At 38.0% G+C, this 13,886-nt stretch overlaps 1 long non-coding RNA gene across 1 annotated transcript in view; it reads right to left on the bottom strand.

Annotated features, from left to right (window-relative positions):
• The window catches only part of LOC123384887, a 99,303-nt gene extending 86,218 nt beyond the window's left edge, over positions 1-13,085 (bottom strand). Inside the window, exon 1 of the long non-coding RNA XR_006596602.1 lies at positions 12,607-13,085. This is a non-coding gene — a long non-coding RNA (uncharacterized LOC123384887). The remainder of the gene's footprint in view (positions 1-12,606) is intronic.
• Between the last annotated feature and the right edge of the window lie 801 nt (positions 13,086-13,886).

Here is a 13,886-nt window from a genome sequence, read left to right as displayed (position 1 = left end):
TAAGCAATATAATGGAACAAGAATTTAGAATAATAGTCATAAAATTAATCACTGGGCTTGAAAAAAGGATAGAGGACAGCAGAGAATCTACTGCTACAGAGTTCAAGGGACTAAGAAACAGTCATGAGGAGCTAAAAAATGCTATAAATGAGGTGCAAAATAAAATGGAGGTGGCCACAGCATGGATTGAAGAGGCAAAGGAGAGAATAGGTAAATTAGAAGATAAAATTATAGAAAAAGAGGAAGCTGAGAAAAAGAGAGATAAAAAAAGCCAGGAGTATGAGGGGAGAATTAGACAATTAAGTGATGCAATAAAATGGAACAATATCTGTATCATAGGAATTCCAGAAGAAGAGAGAGAGAAATGGGCTGAAGGTGCACTTGAACAAATCATAGCTGAGAACTTCCCTGAACTGGGGAAGGAAAAAGGCATTGAAATCCAAGAGGCACAGAGAACTCCCTTCAGATGTAACTTGAATCGATCTTCTGTACGACATATCATAGTGAAACCGGCAAAATACAAGGATATAGAGACAATTCTGAAAGCAGCTAGGGATAAACAGCCCTAACTTACAAAGGTAGACCCATAAGAGTAGTGGCAGACCTATATACTGAAACTTGGCAGGCCAGAAAGGAATGGCAGGAAATCTTCAATGTGATGAACAGAAAAAATATGCAGCCGAGAATCCTTTATCCAGCAAGTCTGTCATTCAGAATAGGAGAAATAAAGGTCTTCCCAAACAAACAAAAACTGAGGGAATTCATCACCACTAAACCAGCCCTACAAGAGATCCTAAGGGAGATCCTGTAAGACAAAGTACCAGAGACATCACTACAAGCATGAAACCTACAGACATCACAATGACTCTAAACCCATATCTTTCTATAATGCTGAATGTAAAAGGACTAAATGCTCCAACCCAAAGACATAGGGTATCAGAATGGATAAAAAAAAAAACACACAAGACCCATCTATTAGCTGTCTACAAGAGACTCATTTTAGATCTGAGGACATCTTCAGATTGAAGGTGAGGGGATGGAGAACTACCTATCATGCTACTGGAAGTGAAAAGAAAGCTGGAGTAGCCATACTTATATCAGACAAACTAGACTTTAAATTAAAGGCTATAACAAGAGATGAAGAAGGGCATTATATAATAATTACAGGGTCTATCCATCAGGAAGAGCTGACAATTATAAATGTCTATGTGCCGAATACAGGAGCCCCCAAATATATAAAACAGTTAATCACAAACATAAGCAACCTTATTGATAAGAATGTGGTCATTGCAGGGGACTTTAATACCCCACTTACAACAATGGATAGATCATGTAGACACAGGATCAATAAAGAATCAAGGGCCCTGAATGATACATTGGATCAGATGGACCTGACAGATATATTTAGAACTCTGCATCCCAAAGCAACAGAATATACTTTCTTCTCAAGTGCACATGGAACATTCTCCAAGATAGATCACATACTGGGTCACAAAACAGCCCTTCATAAGTATAAAAGAATTGAGATCATACCATGCACACTTTCAGACCACAATGCTATGAAACTTGAAATAAATCACAGGAAAACGTCTGGAAACCCTCCAAAAGCATGGAGGTTAAAGAACACCCTATTAAAGAATGAATGGGTCAACCAGGCAATTACAGAAAAATTTAAAAAATATATGGAAACAAACGAAAATGAAAATACAACAATTCAAACGCTTTGGGATGCAGCAAAGGCAGTCCTGAGAGGAAAATACACTGCAATCCAGGCCTATCTCAAGAAACAAGAAAAATCCCAAATACAAAATCTAACAGCACACCTAAAGGAAATAGAAGCAGAACAGCAAAGACAGCCTAAATCCAGCAGAAGAAGAGAAATAATAAAGATCAGAGCAGAAATAAACAATATAGAATCTAAAAAAACTGTAGAGCAGATCAACGAAACCAAGAGTTGGTTTTTTGAAAAAATAAACAAAATTGATAGACCTCTAGCCAGGCTTCTCAAAAAGAAAAGGGAGATGACCCAAATAGATCAAATCATGAATGAAAGTAGAATTATTACAACCAATCCCTCAGAAATACAAGCAATTATCAGGGAATACTATGAAAAATTATATGCCAACAAACTGGACAACCTGGAAGAAATGGACAAATTCCTAAGCACCCACACACTTCCAAAACTCAAACAGGAAGAAATAGAAAATTTGAACAGACCCATAACCAGCAAAGAAATTGACTCAGTTATCAAATATCTCCCAACAAATAAGAGTCCAGGACCAGATGGCTTCCCTGGGGAATTCTACCAGACATTTAAAGCAGAGGTATACCTATCCTTCTCAAGCTGTTCCAAAAAAATAGAAAGGTAAGGAAAACTTCCAGACTCAGTCTGTGAAGCCAAACTACTTTGATTCCTAAACCAGAGACCCAGCAAAAAAAAAGAGAACTACAGGCCAATATCCCTGATGAATATGGATGCAAAAATTCTCAACAAGATACTAGCAAATCAAATTCAACAGCATATAAAAAGAATTATTCACCATGATCAAGTAGGATTCATTCCTGGGCTGTAGGGCTGGTTCAACATTCGCAAATCAATCATTGTGATATATCATAGTAATAAAAGAAAAGAGAAGAACCATATGGTCCTGTCAATGGATGTAGAAAAAGCAATTGACAAAATTCAGCATCCTTTCTTAATAAAAACCCTCGAGAAAGTCGGGATAGAAGGAACATACTTAAACATCATAAAAGCCATTTATGAAAAGCCCACAGCTAATATCATCCTCAATGGGGAAAGACTGAGAGCTTTCCCCCTGAGATCAGGAACACAACAGGGATGTCCACTCTCACCACTGTTGTTTAACATAGTGTTGGAAGTGCTAGCATCAGCAATCAGACAACAAAAGGAAATCAAAGGCATCAAAATTGGCAAAGATGAAGTCAAGCTTTCACTTTTGGTAGATGACATGATATTATATGTGGAAAACCCAATAGACTCCACCAAGAGTCTTCTAGAACTGATACATGAATTCAGCAAAGTCACAGGATACAAAATCAATGTACAGGAATCAGTTGCATTCTTATACACTAATAATGAAGCAACAGAAAGACAAATAAAGAAACTGATCCCATTCACAGTTGCACCAAGAAGCATAAAATACCTAGGAATAAACCTAACCAAAGATGTAAAAGATCTGTATGATGAAAACCACAGAAAGATTATGAAGGAAATAGAAGAAGATACAAAGAAATGGGAAAACATTCCATGCTTATGGATTGGAAGAATAAATATTGTTAAAATATCAATACTACCCAAAGCAATCTACACATTCAATGCAATCCCAATCAAAATTGCACCAGCATTCTTCTAAAAGCTAGAACAAGCAATCCTAAAATTCATATGGAACCACAAAAGACCCTGAATAGCCAAAGTAATATTGAAAATGACCAAAGCAGGAGGCATCACAAACCTAGACTTTAGCCTCTACTACAAAGCTGTAAACATCAAGACAGCATGGTAGTGGCACAAAAACAGACACACAGACCAGTGAAATAGCATAGAAACTCCAGAATTAGACCCACAAATGTATGGCCAACTCATCTTTGACAAAGCAGGAAAGAATACCCAATGGAAAAAAGTCTCTATAACAAATGGTACTGGGAGAACTGGATAGCAACATTCAGAAGAATGAAACTAGACCACTTTCTTACACCATTCACAAAAATAAACTCAAAATGGATAAAGGACCTGAATGTGAGACAGGAAACCATCAAACCCTTAGAGGAGAAAGCAGGAAAAAACCTCTCTGACTTCAGCCGCAGCAATTTCTTACTTGACACATCCTCAAAAGCAAGGGAATTAAAAGCAAAAATGAACTATTGGGACCTCATGAAGATAAAAAGCTTCTGCACTTCCAAGGAAACAATCAACAAAACTAAAAGGAAACCAATGGAATGGGAAAAGATATTTGCAAATGATATGTCGGACAAAGGGCTAGTATCCAAAATCTGTAAAGAACTCACCAAACTCCACACCCAGAAAACAAATAATCCAAGGAAGAAATGGGCAGAAGACATGAATAGACACTTCTTTAAAGAAGACATCCAGATAGCCAACAGGCACATGAAAAGATGCTCAATGTCGCTCCTCATCAGGGAAATACAAATCAAAACCACACTCAGATATCACCTCACACCACTCAGAGTGGCTACAGTGTACAAATCAGGAGACTATAGATGCTGGCGAGGATGTGGAGAAATGGGAACCCTGTTGCACTTTGGTGGGAATGCAAACTGCTGTGGCCGCTCTGGAAAACAGTGTGGAGGTTTCTCAAAAAATTAAAAATAGATCTATCCTATGACCCAGCAATAACACTGATAGGAATTTACACAAGGGATACAGGAGTACTGATGCATAGGGGCACTTGTACCCCAATGTTTATAGCAGCACTTTCAACAATAGCCAAATTATGGGAAGAGCCTAAATGTCCATCAACTAATGAATGGATAAAGAAGTTGTGGTTTATATGTACAATGGGATACTGCATGGCGATGAGAAAGAATGAAATATGGCCTTTTGTAGCAACATGGATGGAACTGAAGAGTGTTATGCTAAGTGAAATAAGTCATACAGAGAAAGACAGATACCATATGTTTTCACTCTTATGTGGATCCTGAGAAACTTAACAGAAGACAATGGGGGAGGAGAAGGGGGAAAAAGGTTAGAGAGGGAGGGAGGCAAACCATAAGCGACTCTTAAAAACTGAGAATAAACTGAGGGTTGATGGGGGGAGGGAGGGGAAAGTGGGTGTTGGGCATTGAGGAGGGCACCTGTTGGGATGAGCACTGGGTGTTGTATGGAAACCTATCTGACAATAAATTTCATATTGAATAAATAAATAAATAAACAAATTTTAAAAATGAATTCATAAAAAAATCATAAGGACTAAAATGAAAAAAAAAAGTCAATTGGTGTTAAGTAAGGGAGATTTATCCTAGATAATCTGGATGGACCAGAGTCAACCAGTTTCAAAGGAATTTCAATTCAGCAGGGCTGAAATTTCCCTGAGGATTAAATTCCACCTGTGGATTGCCACTTCAGCCTGCCCAAAGATCTTCCAGCCTGCCCTTTCTGAAGGCTTGTGCTATGAATTTCAGACTATCCTAGCCAGCCCCCACAATCATATAAGCCAATTACTTGAAATCTACCTCCATAATATCTCTTACTGGCTCTGCTTTTCGAGTTAACATTGACTGAGACAATCATCAACCATATGACTAACTCCCAGCCATTGACCTTGCATTAGCTTTAAAAAGTCATTATTCTAAAAGTCATTGACTTGTATACTTAAGATGAGTGGTTAAGTTTTACCACCATCTTGGAGCCTGTGGAGACCACTGGAAACAGGGCTCCTTAAATGACAAATATATCTGGAAGACTGTGGTTCAAGACCATATTTTCTGGCTGTAAGCGAGGTCTCTGGAACCAGAGGACACACAGCTCTTATTAGAATTGAAGGTGTTTATGCTTGAGATGAAACTGAATTTTATGTAGGCAAGCCATGTGCTTATGGGTATAAAGCAAAGAAAAACACAGTGACTCCTGGTGGCAAACTGAACAAAACCAGAATTATCCAGGGAAAAGTAACTCATGCTCATGGAAACAGTGGCACAGTTCAGGCCAAATTCTGGAGCAACCTTCCTGCTAGGGCCATTGCTTTTTCCTGTGTGATGCTGCCCCCTACCCCCGCCCAAGGGTTTAAACTTATTGAAAAGTAAGTAAACAAAGGTGTATATTTGTCCTCTTGTTTATATATATATATATATATATATATATATATATATATATCATACAAAAAGTACATATATTTATATATAATAAAAAGTGAAGTGAATTTAATTGGACACAAATTATATCTCAATGGAGTTGTTACCAAAAAGAAAGAAAGGAAGGAAGGAAAAAAGGAAGGAAAAGAGAGTGCAAGGGAGAGAGAAAAAAAGGAAACAGGACAAAAAAGATCATTGCTCCTGTTGATAGTCTTTGCCTCCAAACCTCTAGCCTCCATTTGGCAGCTTTATCAGTTACTGCTCGCCACCAGCTGGCTAACTAAGTTGAAACCATACAAAATTGCTGACTTTTGACAATTTGGAGCTACAAAAACTGCAGTTTTACATGATTCACCTAATGTTTTCATCCTTTTCTTGCTTTTGTGACCTGCAGAAGTTTTTGCTCTGTTAAAATAAGGAGATGTAGTTAAACAAAACTTTTCAAACTTCCAAGTGATAGCTAACTATGCACAGCACTTCAGGAGCAACTTCCATTGTTTAATTTTGATTAACAAAAAGAGTAATTCACATTGTCAGAGGTCAAGAATATACTAATCTTAGCTTTCTTTTTTATATCTCATAAAGACTACATATTTAGGTCATAGGGAGGTATGATGATAGTCAGGATTCTTGAAATATTTTTCCTAAATTTAAAAACTAAAATTTAAAAATACTAAATAAATCAAGATGCACTTATACAAATCATAAGACAATCAGTGCAACCTTATAAAATGTGGGTAGACATATTTACTTTCCAACCCAATACACTTAAGGAGCACTGAAGTACTTAAAGTTCTGTCTTGCTCCTTCACATATTCCCAGATACCACACCTTAGAGCCAATTGCCATGAAGTAGTATAATAATTTAGATTATGTTAAAGAATCTTAGCAAAGGAGAGTTACAGATACTACCGATAATAACTTATAAGGCAGAAATACAAACATCTATAATCTTTTAGGTGGAAATTTTTGCTTTATGTTCAATTGAATATACATTCTGTGCATTTTGATAACATAAGAGGACATAATGTTCTGTATTATGAATGAGCATATAAATATATGACCTAATATTCAGCATGCTGAATATATCCTGTCACTCCCTTCTGACCTGCCAAGTTTCTGTGGAGAGATTTTCTGCGAACCTGATCTATCTTCCATTGTAGGTTAAGGACTTTTCCCCCTTGCTGCCTTCAGGGTTCTTTCCTTGTCTGTAATATTTTGTGAACTTAACTATGATAGGTCTTGATGAAGGCCAGCTTTTGTTGCATTTAGTGGGAGTTCTATGTGCTTCTTGGGTTTCGATGTCTGTTTCCTTCTCTAGGTTATGCAAATTTTCAGTTATAATTTACTCTAATAAACCTTCTTCCCCTTTTTCATCTTGGGCACCTATGATATAAATGTTATTACACTTTAAGAAGTCGCTGAGTTCCCTAAGTCTACATTTGTGATTTAACACCTTTCTTTTCCTCTTTTCAGCTTCATTATTTTCCATAATTTTTATCTTCTATATCACTGATTTGTTCTTCTGATTCACCCATCTTCATTGTTATCATATCCATTTGAGTTTGAATCTCAGTTACAACATTTCTAATTTCAGCCTGACTAGTTTTTAGTTCTTTTCTCTCTGCAGTAAGGGATTCCCTAGTGTCTTCTATGCTTTTTTTTCAAGACCAGCTGGTATCTTTATAATTGTTCTTTTAAATTCTAGTTAGACATCTTACTTATATCTGCATTGATTAAATCCCTGGCCATTGTTTCTTCCTGTTTTCTTTTGGGGTCAGTTGCTCCATCTTGTCATATTATCAAGGTCAAAAAAAAAAAAAAAAAAAAAAAAAGGAAGCTAGATCCTAGGTGTGTTTTGGTCTGTTTCTTAAAAACAGCTGATGCAACCAAAAAAAAAATTAAGTATAAATAAGTAAAAATAAAAATAACTTTAAAATTTGCTTTTTTTCTGTAACCCAAGGAAAACAAAACAAAACAAAACAAAACAAAACAAAACAAAACAAAACAAAACGAAGCTAGGTCCTATTTCCCCTAGAGCTGAAGCTTTGCAGCACTCTCTGAGCAGTTAACTTTATACGAGAAAGGGGGTTCATGCTGGTCTTCTGGGGGTGGGGCATGCTGTGCTGATTCTCAGGCTGACTTGTCCTAGTGGAGACACACCTACAGGGCGCAGAGGGCGGGGTTTATTGTAAGCGGCTCTGGCCTCCACTCGGTGGCGCTGTCTTGCTCACTGAAGTTGGTCAGTGCTGATGGGCAGGGTGAAAATGGCAACACCCCACTCTCCACCCTCAGAGTGGGGAGCTTGCATCTGCCACTCTTCAGGAAGCTCTCATAGAAAGGAAACAATCACCTCTTCTCCAAGCAGGGGAAATGTTTCTCCCCTGCCAAGCCAGGAGATTCTCAGACCACACTGCCTGCTCCCAGGTCTCCATCCTACTTCCCCACCAGAGCACCGCTAAAGCCCACCATGTATGACCCTGGTGATGGTACGGACTTCTGAAACTTCAGCCTCTGCACTCAGCTGTTTATAAAAACTTGCAGTAGTCAGCCCCTCTCCTTTTCCCATACTATGGTTTTGGGGAAGAGTTTTTCTTGTGAAAGTCCCTGCACACACTTTCACTCTTTCTCTCCCTCCTTCTTTCTCTCTTGCTCCTCTCTCCCTGATCAGAATTCCCTTCCCAGGGAAAGAGAGCTCTTCTCTCCCCCAAATTAACCCTCCACAGCTCCCACCTTCCACAATGTGGCAGATTTTTCATCTCTAGTTGTGTATTTTGCTCTCTCAGTCCTTAAGTCAATTACTTGGGTGTTCAAAATGATTTGATATTTATCTAGCTGTGTTCAAGGGAGGAAGCAAGTCTAGGGTCTCCCTACTCCTCCATCATCTTATCTCTTCCCTCTTAATTTGTCAATTCTTGTTATTCATTGGTGGTTATGCTATATAAATTCACCATGAACATTGAATAGGTAGGTTCCTGCAAGCCCCTAGTCACAGCATTTTCATCAACTAATCAATACATGACATTGTTTTCTATGCTTTTCTGTTTTAAAGACACTTTATTTATTACATATTGTTGATTCAGTAATACTGAAATCGCAGCCAACAGCACTATTAACTCATGCCTAAAGGAAGCTTATCTAATATGCATACATTCTCCTTAAGGCACATCCCAGCCTTCTTGAGCTCAGGAACACTAGACAGCACTCCAGCACTATGCTTGGGGGGCCATTTAGAATGGAGAAACCATCCACAAAAAGTATAACAATGTGGAAAATGTGGCACTAAACAGGGCGTGAAAAGTACATTTGTTTACAGTATGAAAGCTAAAACGAGAGGGTAGAGCCTTGTCTTGTCCCACCTCAACTGGAAACATGCACACGTGCTGCAGGTTTCTTGCCACTCTGAACATGTCTTCAAAGGACCACAAAAGTTCATTTTAGCAGGTAAATGAATTCACAAATATGGAATCCACAAATAATGAAAATTGACTATTGCTTAATCAATGTCTGTCTTCTCTCATTAAATTATAAGACTAATAAAAACAGTGAATTACTTCCTTTGTATCCTTAATATTTAGCACAGAGCCACACATATAGTAGGTTTTCAATTTGTTAAACAAATGAATTATAAAAATACCCTGGAATAATTCCTATGGTAGAGAGCCTGGAACACCTAAATAGTGTTATCAATTGTTTCCTTTATTTATAAAAAAGTATCAAATTTATTTGTAGCTTGTTTCAGTTTTATTTTTTTTTTATTTTTTTTTCCAACGTTTTTTTTTTTTTTTTTTTTATTTTTGGGACAGAGAGAGACAGAGCATGAACGGGGGAGGGGCAGAGAGAGAGGGAGACACAGAATCGGAAACAGGCTCCAGGCTCCGAGCCATCAGCCCAGAGCCCGACGCGGGGCTCGAACTCACGGACCGCGAGATCGTGACCTGGCTGAAGTCGGACGCTTAACCAACTGCGCCACCCAGGCGCCCCTGGTTTCAGTTTTAAATTAGAGCTGTTGGGCAGTTTTTGTAACAAAATTCTTTATCAGAGGTAGGGCAAACAGTAATAAGCTGTTAAATCCTGACAGCAAATAAAATTGGGAGGTCATCCATTTATAAAAGCTACACTTAATAGTATAAAGTTTCAGTTATACTACTTAACTGAATAAAATCGTACAGCTCCCCTAATTGTAACATATTCTCATTTTAACATAATTTACATTTTTCACCAAATTACTACTATTCCTGACAATTTTTTTTTCAAATTTTAATACTTTACCACTTATTCAGTATAACTCAGCTGTTACTCTTTAAGAGTTCCTTAAAATGAATTTGAAATTTAAATTTTTGCTTTGAACCTGCTTGATCAAAGAGTACAGAACATCACTACCATGAGAGATGAAACAAAGAATGGAATAAAAAACAAAAGTGATATCTATATAGTCAGCAAATTAGCTGACAAGACATTTTAACTATGTCACATTTCTGCTCAGCACAAATAAGAATAAGCTGGCTCTGAGGGACCACAATATGTAACATTTTTACTGCAAGTTTTAAGTCACAGCATTAGTCTTCTCCAACAAGTCATTTCTAAGAAAATGTCAGTGTTCATAACTACCAAAACTGTTATATCCAGTAGATGGTTTTCTACATTTTAAGGTAAAGGAATTCTTTATAAAATTTGGCTTAAAAAATAATGTCAATAATTACTAATACCTCAAAGGCTAACATCAGAAAACCACAGAAAATAGAACTACTCACTCATAATGTTATTTAGTTTTGAGAAAGCCAGAAATAACTCTATTTCAACCAATTAGCAATAATGATAAAAGGTGTGATGAATCTACCATATCTCTTTTAAGCCAAAGCACATTTTCACCTCAAAGAGGACAGTTCTGACTTTTTCATTCTCAGTTTCCTTCATCCAGAACAGGATCCTCTTTTAAACCATTATTTGAATAGAATCCATATTCTAAAGTCATTTTTCTCCATATGATGTTTTCATTTCAGTGCATAAACTACAAAACAGCAAATGACTAAGTCAATTATAAAGAATTTGTAGCATAAAAAAATGCTAATTTACAATGACTGTCAACAAACCCAACCAATTTCTACTCCCAAGCCTACAACTTCATTTACTAAATAATACTTTCATGAAGTATTATGGTGGGGTGGGGTGTGGGGGAGCCTGGGTGGCCCAGTTGGTTAAGCATCTGACTCTTGATTGGACTCTTGATTCAGCTCAGGTCCTGATCTCACAGTTGGTGGGTTTAAACCCAAGGGAGCCTGCTTCGACTTCTCTCTCCCTCTCTCTCTGCCCCTCCCCCACTCATATTTTCTCTCTCTCTCTCTCTCTCTCTCAAAATAAATAAACCTATCAAAAAAATTCAAACAGAAAGAAAGAAAGAAAAGAAAGATCTTAGTGGGTCCCTTCCAGAGCTTCATAATATGCCAAATGATTTCATTCTAGCTGGAGAGCCTATTTCTTCAACTCTGTGTTGGTTGTGTAGCTTTTGCAATATTTATTTCTTACTTTGCTCTTTTTCTCTGGCCTTTGTCTTCTGGGCCAGTTTCCAAGACAGCTCACACTCACTAGGCGCAGAGGGGAAGGGGCCCACAGAACTGCTGTAAGGAAGCCATGTGGGGCTTTCACAGTCCATTCCATAACATACTGAGCAAACCTTTCCACCAAACATCTCTGTAGCAATATTAGGAAAATTTAGACTTGATTTGCCCTAGGATTATTAGTCAGCCAATCATAATTTCAGATGATGCTTGGCTGTTTGTCTTCTTCCTTCTGAAAGGAAATGGGGGCTAGATCCTGGCCCAGACTTGTGTGGTGCCTGTAGCTGCCACTGGTGGCACTTTACCACCATCAGCACCTCCTCCTTTGTGTTTTCCTCCCTTGCTCACTCTTAATTTCTTACTTCAAGGGGCCATGGGCCCAGAAGAACCACGTTCACCACTGACTCTGGGCCTTGACAAGCACGGGCTCCTCAGCCCGTCCTAGCCCTTCAGGACTGGCACAACAGAGGGTCCCCAGGAAGCCAGGGCTGCCCCGCCACACCTTGCACAACCTGCAGGTGGCTGCCTCCACAGGGCATTGGGCAAAACTGCTGCAGTGGCCATGACCACCCCTATGTGGCTCCTGGGACCAGGTGCTGGGACTCCCACTCCCAACTCACTGAGCCATTTTTTTTGTCCCAGCTACTGCAGTCAGGTAGACATTTAGTAATGGGAGACTAAAATTTCTTCTGTTGGCTTTCTTTAAATTCTCAAATAAAAAGTTCCTTCAAAAATTTGTCAAAAAAATACTGACTCTAACAAAACAAAACAAAACAAAACAAAGCAAAGCAAAACAAAAAAACAAAACAAAACAAAACAACCTAACAAACAAAGCTGCCACTTTCAGGGAAGATTCTAAAGCCCAGACTGGACAGTCCCAGAAAACACCCTGTGTCATGAACTTCAGTAGGACTGATTTCACTTTGGGCCATAAATATTAACTAAGCATTAAATTAACTGTGATTTATATGAACCAGGTATTCATTAAGTTACATTAGGAAGCAGAGCTGATGGCATATTCTCCCTTAATGAATTTCCTTGCTGGAAGCAAGGGGCAATTCAAATTCTTTTCAGAAACCTTGGAACTATATCAAAAAGTAGGTGTTTAAAAATATGTGTGTGTTGTTCATGATGGTGGTGATGTTTCTTACAGCGAAAAACATTTTTCAAATGTAATAGCTGATCCTTTCAAACTCCCTTAGCACCTCAGTTTACTCACCCTGAAAGTGCACTGGCTATTGGACCCAAACAGCAGCCCCAAGACGCAACGTCACTATGAAATCACTCTTTCTTGTCCTCAGAGGCCAGTGGGTTTTCTCGATATTGTTCTGCCAAAAACATTTTGATAGTACCATCAAGCATTTGCTATAGAAAGTTCTCCTTATAGAAACCAAACTCAAACCCCAAAGTCCTGCATTTGTCTCCCTAGCCTGCCCACTTCTCCCTAGGTATGTCATTCCCATACTCTTGTACACAATAATACGCTTGTTTTAAATAAACAATAAGAAAAGATACATTGCTTCTACATAAGTGTATTGGGTAAAATGCAAAGCAGAAAGACAAAATATTTGTTGCTAGGTTTGATTCTTGGCTGTCATTTATCTAGACACTCTTATTTCATTATGAAATTTTAAAAATAATTACCAGAACATTTGTATAATTTTTACTCTTTCTTCTTTTCTGCCCCCATAATTGGCAGTTTCCGGCTTCTCTGCTTTCTATTACCAAAATCTCTCCTCATCTGTACCCACTCTCCATGAATACTAGCGATAGTCTACTTCAGACCTCAACCAGTGGTCTCAACTCTGAACACGAGGAGATTTTAAATGTCATGAAAATTGTCTCCCCCTCCTACAAAAAGAAATTTACACTTTTAGTGTCTAATGTTTGAGAAAACCTATAATGGCAAAAGCTACTATTGATTTATTATTAACATATTTAAATGATTTCTACTTTATTAATCATAATAATATCAAAATGCATTTCCCAAATATGTGTATGTGGTGTGGTTTCTGCTTGCCTAGCACCTCTCTCTTATTTAGGAGAGACAGCCCTTTTTAATTCTGGTTGTGTTTTCTTAACCAAAATAATTGGCCTTGGGTCTTGGAGCAATCACATTATGCATGTTTGCAAACACCATTCCTTATGTTAGAGATTGGTCCAGGGTTTTAGCAAATGGCTCAGATTGGGACAGAGCTCCTTCATGTGACTGGGGAGAAGAGCCCTTTTGTGCTTAATGGTACAGCCATGAGGGTGTGAGCTTAAAAGCTGGAAGTAGCTGTCTCCTTCACAACATTGTGCAGTTGGAATGGAGACAACTCATAAAGAATGGCAGAAAGAAAAGATAAAAAATGAAAAAAAAATTTTCTGCTTTTTGCATAAGCAAGATTAAGTGGAGTTTCTGTTATTTTAAACCTCCCACCCCTGGAATATAACACCAAGAAAGCAGGGTCTGAGCAAACCAAGTGATATTTAAAATCATTTTTTGAATTATAAAAC

Source organism: Felis catus, chromosome B1 (assembly GCF_018350175.1).
Source record: "Felis catus isolate Fca126 chromosome B1, F.catus_Fca126_mat1.0, whole genome shotgun sequence".
In the NCBI taxonomy this organism is placed as follows: Eukaryota; Metazoa; Chordata; class Mammalia; order Carnivora; family Felidae; genus Felis; species Felis catus.
The sequence above is the reverse complement of the archived record's forward strand: the minus strand, read 5'-3'. Positions and strand labels throughout refer to the sequence as shown.